General features: G+C 39.0%; 1 pseudogene; it reads left to right on the forward strand.

Annotated features, from left to right (window-relative positions):
* The first annotated feature begins 7,450 nt into the window (after positions 1–7,450).
* LOC122034149 lies at positions 7,451–13,970 on the forward strand (annotated as a pseudogene).
* Positions 13,971–17,304: the final 3,334 nt, after the last annotated feature.

A 17,304-nucleotide genomic window follows, 5' to 3' on the forward strand; every position in this document is an offset into this window, starting at 1 on the left:
TACTCGATATCCTACACTTCGGTTAAATCTTACTAATGTACAAATATAAGTTTATATAACAAATAAGGGCCTAGTGAGATACTCGATATCTTACACTACGTTATGATCTTACTAATGTATAAGTATAAGTATAAGTCTATCTAACAAACAAGGTTCTAGTCGGATATTTGATATCTTATACTACGATATGATCTTACTAATGTATATGCATGAGATAACAAATAAAAGCCTAGTAGGATACTTGATATCCTATACTACAGTATGTTAGTACTAATACATAAGAATGAATAAATATTAAACGGGTAACTTAGTTCAATATTTTATAGCTATACTATGGTATAATATCGCTAGTATGAAAGTACAAGCATAAATGACCATAAATAGTATGGATAATAATGAGACTGCATGAATATCAAAATAGACTAAAACAAGTATAAGAAACTAAGAATTAACTCAAGAAGCAAATAGAGCGAAGTCGAGATAGGCAATAATAACTATTGTCTAATCAATATATAACCATAAATCATCATTACTAAGATCAAAGAATCTATAGAAGTTAAGCAAGAACTATCCACCTCTATTATAGATCATCTTATCTTCAAGTCAATGAGTCTATCTCAAATTTAAATCCTATAAGTACAAGATATGAAGCAAAACTAAGTACTAGTGTAATTTTAATATCCATAAATAATCCATATAAGTTAATCATTTATTCACCTTTTTCTAGTGATCAGGTAACCTTCTTAAATGTGGTATAACCAATTCTTATTTGATTGATCACCTATCTATTTTTCTATTAACTTATGGTTTAATTACAACTTATTATTTAACCAAGTAATCAACCGCTAAATCAATTAATTAATCCTAATAATCAATTTTTTTAATGAATATGTAATTTTATTAATTAATCAATTACTATCAATTAATCAACATTAAGGAAGTATTAATTAATACTCTTTTAATTAAATCATCTAATTACAAATCAATTTGCCCATTACTAACTTTAATTAATCAACTTCTATTACTTCCAAATCATGTATTAATTAAGCAATTAGTATAGGTAATTAACTAATTATCCTACTTTAATCATAAACAAATCCATTAAACCCATATTAACGATAATATGATTTAATCAAGGTTTATCTAATTCCTTTTAATTACTCACTCTAATCAATTAACTCAGTTAATGTTCTTGTTACCTTTCATTCCTGATTCCTCGCTTCCTTCTTCTTTGACAACATGATAGCCAACGGCAGTGAGTGGCGATCATGATCTGGTCATGACAAGAAGGCGGCGACGGCTGGAGGTGATGACAACAGCGCTGGAGGCGATGCTTGGCGGTGGTGGCGACTAGAAGCAACAACGACATGCAGTAAGGTCTGGAGGAATGGCTGGTGACCGGTCGGTGACTGTTTGCCAGCAAGAGGGAGGGTTGCGACGCCGGTGGAAATAGAGGCTAGTCAGCGCGACAATAGGCAACATACCTCAGGGGCATAGCAGTTTCACAGCCTTTTTCTCTACGATGGCTTATGGTGGCCGTCCAGACTTGTGACACCGTGTGCACAGGAAATGTTAAGAATAGTGATCACAAGCCACGGCGGCACGACATCACAAGCACGAGGAGAGAAAAGCAAGGATTAGAAAGCATTTGATTTGAGCATTTTCTGTTTTTATTTTCTATGTTTTCTTTTTCATGGGAAATAATTTTTAGGTATTTTTTACTTTTCCAAAGAATACTATCTTCTTTTTTTTCTAAACAAACAGATGTAGAAAATACAAATTAAACAATATTTTTCAGAAAATCATATTTTCTCAGAAAATAAAAACAAAAAACGCTCGAACCAAACGCTAATCGAAGTTTTTGATTAATTAATCTAGTTTTTATATACTCAACTCCTCGCTAAAATTGGTACTTTAAACCAACTTTATCTTTTACCTATTTATTCCATAAAATATAAAATGATTCTTTTAAAATAAAAAAATTCTAGCAAATTCATATAAATATATTTTCTAATTAATTATCTATTAAAATATATTTATTTTTCTTAAAATAATTTAATTATATTAAATTTATACTTTTCATATATTACAATACGATTCTTAAATCCATACATCAGCTCCCAGGTTCGAGTGGACCGTTTTTTTTTTTTTTTTTTGTTTGACCTTTCTCAATGTCAGCCTCAAAAAATTTAGAATAAATCAGATAATTATTTTAAAACCTCATTATTCCTTTTGTTAAGATGCTGTTTCCCCCTCTTTTTAATCTTAAAGAATTTTAATTCCATTTAAAAAATAAAATTTAATTTCTTATTTATTTTGTAGGTTTTTTATGGGAAAAAAGATACCTCAAATTTTGTAAATAATTAAAAAGACATTTAAAAATAAATAAATGGGTCTATTATTTTATCCCGAAATTACCAATTGATCAATAATATTATAGAAACCATCAAGTAAGTTCTACAACGTGTAACAATTACCGATAGTTTTTATAACGTGTAGCTACTATAACGTACTTAAGGTGAATCTAAAATTTATGATTTATATCATGTAGAAGTTACATAGTAATTATTACGATGTGTAGAAGCTACCCGATAACTGCTAAAAACTTATTTATTGTGAGTTTAAAAATTAGGGTTTAAGATTTATAATATTTGAACGCTATTATATCAAAATAACTTCTACAACTATTTTAAAATTATTTTGATAGAGTTTAAATAATTTTAACCAAATTGGTACATAGTATTTTGATATAATACTGTTCAGATATTTTAAATCTTAAACCCTAAATTATAAACTCTAAATTTATGCTAAATATGTTATAACAACTATTAGGTAGCTTCTATACGTTGTAATAGCTACCTAGTAGCTTTTACATGTTGTACCAGTTATTAGGTAACTTCTACAATGCATAAATGTTAAATCATAAATTCATCATAAACACGTTGTAATAGCTATTGGGTAGCTTCTACACGTTATGATAGCTACCGAGTAACTTCTATATATTATAGCAGCTTCTACATGGTATAAATTCTAAATCATAAATTCTAAACTCACCCTAAACACATTATAGATGTAAGTCCCGGTGAGGCGGACAAGTAACTTGCCCTGCAAGTTAGAATCAAAAATGATCTTTTACTTTTTTCTTTAGCAAAGTCAACACACGTTAGTTAGTCAAAAATAATAACATAAAAAAAATGAAAGAGACTCAAGGATTACATGGTTTGCAACCAGGGAGGTTGCTAGTCTAAGACAATGAAAGCTCCGCTCAAATATCTCCTTTTTGACGAAGGTGGAGTAGCTTCTTACAAGCGTTAAAAGCACAAAAACTAAAGACAAAGTTTGTAATCGAAATATAAAGTGTGTTATCGAGCGTTGTTCTGAATGAAGATGACTATAACTCTATTTATAACTTACTAGTTGAACTAGCCATTTTATTGATGTGGCATCTCCAGACGCCTAGACTCGGTCCGGGCACCCCCAACAGTGCTATCTGTGTTGATCCCGTGCGACTGACAAGAGGGAGTTGAATTACCCTGAAATAGAATACACACTTTCTTTTGCTTTCTATTTAGCAAAAATAAATACACATTAGTTAATCAATATAAATATAAGAAAAAGTAAGAGAAGATTTCGAGTTTACTTGGTTTGCAACCGGGAAGGTTGATAATCCAAGATAGTTAAAGTTCAAGTAGAAAGTTCTCCTTTGTTGAAGGCAGAGAAGCCTTTTACAGCGTTGAGAGTATAGAAGTTCGAAACAAGAAAGATTACAGAGTGTGTTGTCTAATGAAGAAGATCATGACTCTATTTATGTCCCACTGGTCGAAATTAGTCGTTTGCTAATATGACACCTCCAAGCGCTTGGACGCACTCTGGGCACCCCCAGCTATGCTCATTATCTGCTCGCAACGGCTATGTAAAGATGTGAAGATAACATTTATCTTTTTTTTTTGGGTGCTTGAACCATCTCCGGGCGCTCAGAGTCCTGCTAACGTCATCCCTAACAATGAGGTGCCTGTTTGGCACCAAAATAGTCCGGGCACTTGGACGTCCAGCTTCTTCTCTAGTCGAACGGGTGATCCTCTAACCATTCAGAGTTGAGCTCACTTGAATCCAACTCCGGCCTCTCCTCGAGCAATCTTTCGCTCTGGCTTCTCATCCCTCGGAAGCGTCGCGCGTGTCCTTCTCGCTCCACTGGCATACTCTTCCGCACATTCTCGTCTCTCGGATGCACTGAGCCCGTCTAGTCGATTCCCATGCCATCCTTCTCGTCCGCAGTGTCTTCCACTCGACTTTTTTGCAATCCTAAGTCCCTGCACACTCAGACGCATGACATCAAATACGTAGAGTCTAACTTGACTTGATTGATTATATTAAAACTAACACGGGGTATTTACAATCTGCTTCACAATGACTCTTCAACAACATGATGATAACGTTTTATCCTTGCCCGAGCACCTCGAGTGTTGATTGTTGGTGCAACCTTAGGTCAAGGTTAATCTGGTTGACCTGACTCGAGTTGACCTGACTCGAGTTGTATTTTGATGTTTGACGAGAATATAAAAGCTCTATTCTGATGTTTGACGAGAGTAGAAAAGTTATATTCTGATGTTTGACAGAATACAAACTTGGGAGATTGTGGGTGTAATCTTTGGTCAAGGTTGACCTGGTTGACCCGAGGTGAGTCGACCTGATTCGGGAAATCCTGGTGAGTGAAGCCAGGTGAAAGTCCTGGTGAGTGAAGCCAGGTGAAAGTCCTGGTGAGTGAAGCCAGACAAGGGAAAGTCCTGGTGAGTGAAGCCAGACAGTTGGAAAGTCCTGGTGAGTGAAGCCAGGCAAGGGAAAATCCTGGTGAGTGAAGCCAGGCAAGGGAAAGTCCTGGTGAGTGAAGCCAGGCAAGGGAAAGTCCTGGTGAGTGAAGCCAGGCAGTTGGAAAGTCCTGGTGAGTGAAGCCAGGCAAGGGAAAGTCCTGGTGAGTGAAGCCAGGCAGTTGGAAAGCCCTGGTGAGTGAAGCCAGGCAAGGGAAAGTCCTGGTGAGTGAAGCCAGGCAAGGGAAAGTCCTGGTGAGTGAAGCCAGGAAAAGCCAGTTGGAGCTTGGCAAGGGAAAAGTCCAAGTATAGAGACATGGCACGGAAAAGTCCAAGCAGGGAGCTTGGCACGAGTAAAGTCCAAGTATGGAGACTTGGCACGGAAAAGTCCAAGCAGGGAGCTTGACACGGGAAAAGTCCAAGTATGGAAGTTTGGCATGCGAAGTCAGAGAGGGCTCGGCAGCTCGTTCTCCGGACTAGGTCAGAGAGGGCTCGGTAGCTCGTTCTCTGGACCGGATGGAGTCGGAGAGGGCTCGAAGTCGGAGAGGGCTCGGTAGCTCGTTCTCTGGACCGGACGAAGTCGGAGAGGGCTCGGTAGCTCATTCTCCGGACTAGGTAGGGTTTAGGGCTGGGAGCTCTAAACCTGGATCGGTCTGGTGACCGATCCAGTGATACGCTGGTTGACTGATCGGTCTGGTGATCGATCAGTAACCAAACAGTGTGTTTCTGTGAATTACCTGATCGGTCTGGTGACCGATCAGAAGCGAAGAAGATCGGGAGAAGAAAGAGGGGGGATCGGTCTGTGGACCGATCCACCTGAGTCCTGATCAGTCCACAGACCGATCAGAGACGAGGCCAACTCTCACAGAGAGTTGGCTGATTGGTCTGGGGACCGATCAGCTTAAGGCCTGATCGGTCCCAAGACCGATCAGAACACTCCTGGACCGATCAGGAGTGTGCCTGATCGGTCCAAGCCCTAGCCGTTGCGACACAACGGCTAGTTTATGTGTCTTCTTCTTCGCATGTTATATATCGAGGTCGAGGGCCTCTACAGTAACAGTTCTTGCTCTTCCTCCTTACTGCTATTTGAGTTTTGCTGAGCTCCTGTTTGCTGAAGCTTCGTGTGAGCTTCCCTCGACTGGTTGATCAGCTGCTGTTGGCATCATCTGTGAAGTTGCTGCTTCATCAACGGACTCCAGTCGACGAGAAGAAGGCAAGCGAACTTGGTAGAGTGTATTTACATTCATATTATCCATTGTTTCTTGCTTTATTTCTTGTACTCCTTTATTGCTGTTGCAAAAGAGATTGTGGCGAGGTTTCTCCACCCAGAAGGAGTTCATATTAGCCGGTTATCCGGGGTCTCATCCACCGACGGATTGATAGGCTTCGTCCACCTTACGGACACGCCGAGGAGTAGAAGTTTCATCTCCGAACCTCGTTACATCGCTGTGCTTGAGGTTTGATTTCTCCATTTACGTTTCTGTTGTTATTTTTTCGCTGCGCTAACTTGATTTGTAGAAAGAAACGCGAATTTGGAGTCGGCTATTCACACCCCCCCCTCTCTAGCCGCATCCGAAGGTCCTAGCATTGATAACGTGGACTCTAGACGTCATCCTCACTACAACGGTTAAAAGGGCGTCTGTTATGATCTAAGGCAGTCCGAACGCCCGGACCCTACCGGGGCATCTGGACTTGGTCCAGGTTGCTACTCTGGTCGAATGAGTGATTTTCCAGCCATCCAGAGTTGGGCTCATCCGTACCCAACTCCAGCCTTCTTTTCGAGCAGTCTTCTGCTCTGGCTTCTCGTTCCCCCTTATAAGCGTCACGCGCATCCTTCTCGTCCATATGTGTACTCTTCCGTAATACATCGTCTCTCGGATGGACCAACTTCGTCGACTCACTTCTCGTGATATTCTTCTTACTAACTGCGTCTTCCGCTCGACTTTTTGTATTTTTAAATTTCTATATACTTAAATAGATGGATCAAATACAATATAACATAACTTAATCCAATTGATTATATTAAAATTTATCCAAATACTTATAATAGCAACTTACCCAGCAACTTCTATTATGATCTTTTTAATTTTTACCTTTTATTATTGGAGCTCATTTAAAATGTTCCTCCACTGTCAATCTCACAGTCTGTGATAGGAAGGTAAATTGCAAATGATATTTTGGCCATCCTAACTTGTGAACGGTCTCATATATAGGTAGGTATTTGCGCTTTTTTTAATAATAATAATATTAATAATAATAATAATAATAATAATAATAATAAGCGGAAAGATTGTTCGAGGACTTGGGCATGACCGATGGTGGATAAAAACCTCAAAATAAAAAATTAATTAATATAATTATAATATTTTTTATCAAATATTATTAAAATTAATCCGTTCGCATGATCTATTTATAAATGATCAAATTTAATAAATTTTATGATATTTTTTAGTGGGTTTGCACGTCTAAACCGTTATCCATCCATCTTGATTGACCTGGGTTGCCGATTTTCCGATGGCGGGTCATGACCCGGCAGATGACACGGGTCTTGAGCGGTCCGGGCCGCTACCGTGCTACGTGCCTATATTAATGCGTTATCAAAGAGAACGTCTCATGTTTCACTAGGGTTCCTATTCTCCGCCGAGATGTCGTCGGCTTCCCATTCGTCCCTATCCCTCAGCCTCCTAACGGGAAGCAACGCCGATGCCAAGCTTCCGCGATCTACCCGCGTGAAGAACAAGACGGCAGCGCCCATCCAAATCACCGCCGAGCAGATTCTGCGGGAGGCCCGCGAGATGCAGGAGTTTGAGATCCGGCCGCCAAAGCAGAAGATCACCGACTCCGACGAACTAGCGGATTACCGGCTCCGCAAGAGAAAATATTTTGAAGATGTCATCCGGCGCGCTCGCTGGAACACCGGCATCTGGGTTAAGTATGCCTCCTGGGAGGAGTCCCAGGGGGACTTCGCTCGCGCTCGATCCATCTGGGAGCGCGTCCTCGACGTCGACTGTCGCAACCCTACCTTATGGCTCAAATATGCCGAAATGGAGATGCGTCACCGCTTTATTAATCACGCGCGGAATGTCTGGGACCGCGCCGTCGCCCTTCTTCCCCGCGTCGACCAACTTTGGTACAAATACATCCATATGGAAGAGATGCTCGGCAATGTTGCGGGTGCTCGTCAGATATATGAACGCTGGATGGAGTGGAAGCCCGATGCTCAGGCCTACGTCCCCAAGGGGAGGGCCAAAGATTTGCACAATGTCGACTACGCTGCTAATTTTGAGAAGCAATATGGAGATACGGCCGATGCTATAATTCTCGGAAAAAGGAAATTAAAGTATGACGAGGAGGAGGAGGAGGAGGTGAGGAAGAAGCCTTTCGAGTATGACTCTACTAACAGGAAGCTACTCGAAGCAGCGTACAAATGGAATGGAAAAACCAGAAACTACTTGCCGCAGAAGAAGATTTAATTGAGGAGCAAGCTTTATCCTATATATTCTTCTATATATCTTATAACTCCGGCTTTTAGAATCCTCCTTTCGTTGTATTATGTATGCATGCGATCAACTGACGATCTAGTCCGGCTTTTATGATCATGGATATATCTGGCTGCTCATTGATGTTTTTCTTTCCTTCTCATTTATTATTTAACAAAAATTGTCAAAAGCCTGCTTGATTTAGAACTTAATGAATGCTATTTCTTGTGGATTGAATGGTTGTTATGTTTGAGTTAGGGAGTTAACATGGAACGTTAATAATGCCTTTTGCATTTCATGCTATTTTCATTTCACTTTGTCGTTTCTAAAACCAGGCGATTCGACTTCCTCGTCATTCTAATCGCACTAGAGCATTCTAATTTCTCCAACCCAACGACACAATAATGCTGATGATGCTAACTCAACACAACTATTGAATTTTCTAACCCAGCATTATAGTCATTCTGATTCCTCTAACCCAACAATATAATGGTGCTGATCATTCTAACCCAACACTACAGTACTACTGAATTTTCTAATCCAACATCATGTTTGATTTTTCCAATCCAGTAATATAGTGGTGTTAATCTTTTTAATTCAGCACCATAGTGATACCGAACTTTCTAACATAGCACTTATCATTCCAATCCAATACTACCATCTTTCTTATCATTCCGACCTAGCTTGTGTATCAGTTAACACAATATCATAATTTTATATAAGTGCTCATAACTAGTGTCCCACAATATCTCTAATTTCTTATACTCTCCTCTTTCACTCTAGGCTCTAGTTTAATTATGATGGTAAAAGGTGATTTGTTCATCCACAACACTCCTATCAACCTGCCACAAGATTAACACGAAGAAAATAAATCACTAATGACTATTAATCTTTAGAATAATGACTATCCAAATGCTTTAGTTAAACTATCCAAAAGCCCTCTACTATCTGCCCTAGAGTATGTAATAGGGAGGTATTAGAAATGATATTTTAGCTTGCCAAGCGACCTAGGCGAGGATGATTCATCCTTTTATTATTATTATTAAATCCAAAATTAGTTTGGGGAGATTATAATCATTTTTAATTAGATTTCAATCATGATCCGACGTATAAATTATAAAAAGACCAAAGAATTCATAATTTATATTGCGGATCGCAGTCAAAATCTAGTCAAAATTAGATCTCCTCTGTATTTACCTTCTCACCTAGGTTATAATCTGCCACTTGCTCGATACCATACAGTTTACCTATCACTTTGACTCAATCCAAAATTATAATTTTAGTCAAATTTTGAGCCGTCATTCCAAAGAAATTAGAGATTGCGGACCGACGATTTAGTCGCAAAAGACGAATACGCTCGCCTCCAGTGCTCTGACCAATCCGTCCCAGAGTCAACACGGTAGAGATAAATCACGGACGACTTCAAATCTCGTGACTCCAAATCTCATGATGACAATACATTATGCGGACCGACGATCTGGACTAGAAGGCTGGTTGCCAAGCCCAAAAATTAGTGTTCAGCGTAGAAACGAGAACGAAGAGGAGAAGACCCGACGAGGGACGAGATCGTGATCGGGTGCTGCGACTACAAGCACTGATAAGCAGGGCCGGCCCTGAGGCATGTCACCGGGGGCGACGGCCAAGGGCCCCCAATTTTTAGGGGGCCCCAAATTTGACATATATATATATATATATATATTATATATTATATATAATTAGATTGTTTTAATAAAAACCCTCCAAAAAAATTTATTGGATTAATAGAAAAAAAGGAGGAAGGTAAATGATCATTTTTTTCTCTTTCCAAGATTTTATTATTTGTACAACTCTTTCTTTATTAATTTATTTACAGAAATCATAAATTTTTAAAGAGTAAAGTATAAATCATGAACGTTAATTTTCTCCTTTCTTCTCCTTTGAATCTCTTTAAATTAAATTAGAAAAGTTCATTCTCTGGTTGAAATTTTAGTTTCATCAATATTATCATTCATCAATATATAAACTTACAACGTAAGTTTTTTATTGTCAATATTCAATATTAATTTTTAATATTGTATTGGAGCCAATGTTTTATGATTTTTCTTATAGATTTGAAAGAGTTAAAATAAATCATCCCAATTTTAATCATCATAGAATATATTATATCGATTGCTTTAAGTATAAACCAAGTTTTATTGTTCTTCAACTATTATTTTCACTACTTGTGTTTATTTCATTGTTAGTTTTGTTGCTGGTTTTATGTGTTTTATTTTTACACTTGAAATTAGTAGTACAAATATGTTTTCAAAGAAACAGAAAATAAACAAAAAAAAAGAGTGGAACAGATTATTAAAACTCACAAATGTATTCTTTGTAAGTTTTTTAAAGCTAGCTCTTCAATTGAAGATTCAATTGATGAATTACAAGAAAAAAGTCATGAAGAACTAAATGATCATACAACAAATGAGCAGCAATTGAGTAATTAAGAAGAACTAAATGATAATACAATCAATGAACGAGAAGAATTGAGAGAAAATGATGATCATAATCATGCAACGAATGAGCAGGAAGAATTGAGAGAAGATGATGATAATAATTTGCATATAAATAGCTTGACAATTTTATATATCGAAAATGAGGCGCTAGAAAAATTTGATTTTGAAAATCTTATTGATGATTTTACTTCTCAAAATGCTAGAAGATATAGATTTTTTTCAATGATTATTTCATATTTATTTTTTTTATTCATAGGTATTACACTTTTTGAAGAAACTTAAAAAATATATTTTGTACGGTGTTTTACTTTTTGAAGAATCTTAGTAAATATATTTTGTATAGAGTTTATCATATTTTAAATGAAATATATTAATTTTCAAGTTTTCTTATTAAACTTATTCAGATTGTATGTTAGTATTTTTTTTTCCTATAGAGGTCCCTTTTTTCTTTTCGCCCAAGGGCCCCGAAAACTCAGGGCCGGCCCTGCTGATAAGAGCGTCGCCGGGCATCCTCCCGTCTTCCCCGCTTCAAAAGCTCGGAACCTTCAAGAACCCTTCCACCTCCAACACTGCCGCTTCTTCCGCCGACGCCTCCCGCTCGCCTTCGCCCCTTGAGGCCTTCGCTTCCGATCCCATCTTCTCCGCCTTCCTCTCCCCCGAGTTTGATTCTGACCGCTTCTCTTCCCAGGCCCTCAGCTCCGGTTCCGTTGCCGCCCTGGCTGAGTCCCTCCAGGACGCCATTCGCCTCATTCAGAGTCATCTCCGAATGGAGGTGCTGTCCAGCCATCCTGCCTTTCTTTCCCAGCTCGTCTCCCTCCGCTCCTCTGAGTCTTCCCTCGCATCCGTCCGCTCTGGTGTCGAGTCCCTTCACTCTTCAGTCCTCACTCCGCCGCTCCCGTCTCGATCTCGCCGAGCCTCGCCAGGTGGTTCGTTCCCACACTATCCAGCTATCCAACCTCCACGCCTCTGCCGATATCCTCGCTTCCGCTGCTCGACTCCTCCGCTTCTCACGTTCTCACGCAAGCTGCGAGATCTCGTCTCATCAGGCCCTCCCGACTGTCTTGACCTCTCCAAAGCCGCCGAGATGCATCACGAGATCGAGCTCCTCTACCAGGAGCGCGGCCTTTCTGGTATCTCTGTTGTCGAGAACGAGATCCGTTGGCTCTCGGGGGATAGGGACTCGCTTGAGGACTGAGGCTATGAAGACCGTCGAGAGAGGCATGGATGAGTCCAACCAGAACGACATTTGGTGTGATCTTCAGGGCCAGTGTTCTACAACCTTGGTGAGCTTAGATCTGCTGTCGATACCATTGTCAGCAAATACAAAGGTATCGGGTTCAAGAGCATAGGAGCAGCGCTCGACATGAAGGCGATCTCAACATCATCGGCAGGTTTTGGTCCTGGTGGGGTTTTTGGTCCTGGTGTGGTTCAAAGGAGTGGGACACCACAGATTGGTGGAGGGAAGAGGGCTACAGAGAAAGGATGGGGAAATGCATGGACGAACTTCACAAGGTCGTGACTGCGGTATGACATCTACAGACCGTGCTATCAAAGAAGAGGGTGCCATTTACGCAGGTCCTATTCCTCAATGAGGTCTGGCAGGTGAGTAATTTGTTTGACATATCAGACTCCTTCGACGAGACTTTGATTCAGAAACTGGTTTTTTCTTTGTTGCATTTTTTATTTGCGCTTTTGGAACCATGAAGTTATCATAGGAGAGAAAATTTCTAGAAGCTTTTCCCATTGCATTATGATTTATGGTTCTGCAAAATTCTGTCTGTAAAATTAATTCTGTTTTTTAGGTTTCTTTCAGCTAGTATATGCTTTTATAAACGCAAATTCTTTTTTCCTTGCATAATCTATGTTGCTTTCTGTGTGCTTTAATGAAATTCATAATTGTTTCACAATCTACTTTCACATTCGTTTCATCAAATCGAACAGCTTAAATGGACATTTTACTCTGTTTAGTGGTCTGATCCTTTCAACTTGGTTGATGAAACTGTTAGTGGGAGATTGAGCTTGCAGAAGACAGATCAACCTGATGGGTGGTTGGAATTGGAGGAAAGGATCCTGCTTTGCGGTCTATGACTTCCATATCTCATTGATTTAGTTGCAAATTATGCAGAGTTAGGATACATAACATGCAGTTGAAGTGGGATATTGAGTTATGGAAAATGATCAACCAAATGGGTAGTGGGAATCGGAGGTAAGGAACCTATCTTGCGAGTAGCGGCCTCCATATCTCATTAATTTAGTTGTAAATTACATAGAGTTAGGATACATTAACATGCAGTTGACTATGTTATCTGTGATAAATCTGTTTCCCTTGGTATATTCTGTTATCTTAGTGAAGGTAGAAATTAATATAAAGGTCGTGTTATTGTAGCAATTGGCCACAAGAATCAACATATCCTTTGTTCTTTTGAATTCTACACCATGTTATGGATTATTCTTTCTAACTTAATTTTGTTTTTGTTGATGTTTTGATGCACTTTATTGTTTAAACTTTTGTTTCTTATTTCACTTTTCTGGACCTGGTACAGGATGGTGATCCTCCATTAACAGAACGGGTCTGGGAAGCACTTGTCAAAACTTTTGCCCGTCAAATTAAGTCTGCTTTCACGGCATCTGGTTTTGCCAAAGAAGCATTTACACATGGGTACCCAAAGTTGTTCTCTATGATTGAGAATCTTCTTGAAAGAATTTCACATGACAATAATGTGACGGGGGTTCTACCTGCTCTGAAGCCAGAAGGAAAGGAACAACTGGTTGCTGCCATTAACATATTCCAAACAGCATTTCTTATGTTATGCGTAAATCATCTTTCGGATAATGTAAGTAGCATATTTATAGTATCTAATCGTGGAAGCATTCCATCAAAAGAGCAGATATCGAGAATTATATTGCGTATCCAAGAAGAGATTGAAGTTGTGAGAATGCATGGGCACCTTATCCTCCTTGTTTTGTATGAAATTGGCAAAGTTCTTCTCTTGTTAGCAAAGAAGGCTGAGCACCAGGTAAATAATTTTCAACAATAGCTAACACACCTATTTGGATTTTCCTATTCATTGATGCTTTTGCTCAATTTCACAAATCTTGGTTGGTTACTTGTTATGCTCGTGTTACTATATAGAATTTGTACATTGGAATGTGCATCCAATTTTAGTCTCCAAAAGATTCTCAGAACTACCTGGTTAGAGTTTTCAATTTCATTTGCAAATTCGATTTGATTTCCTGTTATTGTTTTGGTTTCTCCTTTGTAGATGTATTCTTTTGCTTTGTTCTTATGGATTGAGAAATTATGAAGTAAACATAAGAATTTTATGATTTGTATTTCTTCCGAGTCTCTTCCTGTTTTTCCTTGACTAGCTTAACAGCCAATAGATCATTTGCAATTAGAAGCAGTTCCAAAAGTTGGTTTGGGTTGGTACTATGTTCAAAGATGACCAATCAATTCAATTAGAGTTGAAGGTTTATAGGGTATAGGGAAATGAAAGGAATATTAGGTAATGCAATAAAAAGTGATTTTATTGATCTGAAAATTTCGAGTGATATGACCTTTATAAAAGTTAAATTGAAGAATAAAGATTCATGTGATCATGAGTTGTTGGTGTAGAAATTGAGACGAGGAAAAAATAGCCGTGTTGATAAATCCAAAAGTATATGAGAAATAAAGACTACAAAGCATGATTGAGAATCTAAAATCACGTACGTAATCAAGCATTGGTTGTTTGTGGCGAACTGAGAATGCATTCGAGTGCTATCACGAGTAGTTCAATCGAACGGATGCACGATTAAGAGAAAAGAATCAGGGAACGAAGGTGGAGGAATTCTTTTACTTTCGCTCTTGTTTTGCTCAAGATTCAGTCTCCTTATATAGGAGCTCTTACCTTGCCTGCAATGAATGATCAAATTATGGTCATCTTTTGTTGGGTTTAATATTATCATTAATGGATTTAATGTCTTTATTAATGTTGAGACGTTACAGAATCATTATTAATGAGTTTAACGTCGCCATTAATGTTAAAATGTTACGAAATCACTATTAATGAGTTTAATGTCGTTATTAATGTCAAGACGTTACGGAATCATCATTAGTTTCATATTAATGCTTCTGTTACACTTTTGAGCAGGTAGCAAAAAGAGATTCAGGTGGCAAATTATTGGTTTATTCACTTGGGCAAATCTTGCCTCGATCGGTCCAACATTCAACGTGCGTAGGTCGTGCTCGCACATGAGTCAATATCGCTTCAGTACAATCCGGGCCCTGGATTTGCACCCACCCCTGTGCATTCACGCGTGAGAGAGTTTTTCCCCATACATATATTTACAACATCAATGCATGTATCATAATTTAAATCAAAAATAAAACTAAGAGACTTCTAATGTGGGACTAATAACCCATGCACAATAGGCTCACGGGCTTCATGTCCACTCGGCTCCCCGGCTTTGCCCCCTCTCGCATTGACCTTCGATCTCATGAGTTTCAGGCCCATTCAGTGTAGTGATGTTGTGTCTTTTGATCTCTCGGGATCCGCTCCTAACTCAGCTCACAGAGCACACAAGGTTTGCACCCACTCGACATTCTTTCGGGAGCTCAGTCGACACTCTCTTAGCCGACCGATCAGTATTGCTCGGTCATCCATTTAGCCATTCGCTTGTATCGCTTGACATTCTTACGGGCGCCCAGTCGGTATTCTCTTAGCCAACCGATCATTATCGCCCGGCCATCCGTTTAGTCACTCACTTGTATCGCATGACATTCTTACAGCCACCCGTTCGACATCCTCCCTATTACTCGGTCGGCATTTTCTCGGTGGTGTGCTCGGAACCGCTCGTACGTCGTCTTTCCACCATCTCGGCATTCTCCCTATTATCCGGTTGACATTTTCTCAGTCGCGCACTCGGAATCGCTCGTTCGTTGTTTTTCTACCAGCTCGACATTCTCCCTATTGCTTGGTCAACATTTTCTCGGTCGCGCTCTTGTAACCGCTCGTCTGTCGTCTTTCCACCCGCCCGACATTATTTTTGTTGTTTGGTCGGCATTTTCTCGGTCGCTCGCTAGGCTTTGCTCACCCATCCTCTTTACAGTTGCTCGATACCATTCGATCATCCGTTTGGTACTCTCTTGGTTGGGTTCCCGGACTCCTGCCCGAAAGCGAGTTATAAGCGTGCATTTCTCATATGACCCATTGATTTCTCGGTCGGGGCAAATCCTAGGACGGGTACCTATCTTAACAACCATTTTATATTACATTACACTCACCACACACGTCTCATTTGCTACTTTGCCCGGCACTCACCGCTCATGTCTCACTCATCGCTTTGCTCGATTTATAGGGTATAGGGAAATGAAAGGAACATTAGGTAATGCAATAAAAGGTGATTTTATTGATCTGAAAATTTCTATTGATATGTCCTTTATAAAAGTTAAATTGAAGAATAAGATCCATGTGATCATGAGTAGTTCGTGTAGAAATTGAGACGAGGAAAAAATAGTCGTGTTGATAAATACAAAAATATATGAGAAATAAAGAGTACAAAGCACGACTGAGAATCTAAAACCACACACACAACCAAACATTGGTTCTTCGTGGCGAATTGAGAATGCACCCGAGTGCTATCACGAGTAGTTCAATCGAATGGATGCACGATTAAGAGAAAAGAATCAGGGAACGAAGATGGAGGAATTCTTTTACTTTCGCTCTCGCTTTGCTCAAGATCCATCCTCCTTATATAGGAGTTCTTACCTTGCCTGCAATGAATGTTCAAATTATCGTCATCTTTTGCTGGGTTTAATATTATCATCAATGGATTTAATGTCTTTATTAATGTTGAGACGTTACTGAATCATTATTAATGGGTTTAATGTCGCCATTAATGTTGAAATGTTATGAAATCGTCATTAATTTCATATTAATACTTCCGTTACACTTTTAAGCAGGTAGCAAAAAGAGATTCAGGTGGCAAAGTATTGGTTTATTCACTTGAGCAAATCTTGCCTTGACCGATCCAGCATTCAACGTGCGCAGGTCATGCTCGCACACGAGTCAATCTCGCTTCAATACAATCCGGACTCTGGATTTTCACCCACCCTTGCGTGAGAAAGTTTCTTCCCATGCATATGTTTACAACATCAATGCATATACCATAATTTAAACCAACAATAAAATCAAGAGACTTTTAATGTGGGACTAACAACCCATGCACAATAGAGTCTCTTCATCTCCACCTCTTTATTCCATTCACATTTCCAACCGATTCTTCCATGAAGTTCATTATTTCTCGATGGTTATTATATATTGGTATATTGCATATTGGCACCTGCGGACTCGTGCGCACGCGCCCTGGCTTGAGGTGCCATCAGGTGTCTCAATTCAATCTTTTTTTATAAATATTTTCTAAACCTTAAATGAATACCTAATTTTTTAAAAAAATTATATATAGATTTTTAGCTTGAACATTATAACTCAATCCCCACACCCTAAGTATATACCCTATGAGCACTTAAATTTTTTAAATTTTATTTTTTTTTAAAACTTGAAC

Source organism: Zingiber officinale, chromosome 11B (genome assembly GCF_018446385.1).
Source record: "Zingiber officinale cultivar Zhangliang chromosome 11B, Zo_v1.1, whole genome shotgun sequence".
Classification (NCBI taxonomy): Eukaryota; Viridiplantae; Streptophyta; class Magnoliopsida; order Zingiberales; family Zingiberaceae; genus Zingiber; species Zingiber officinale.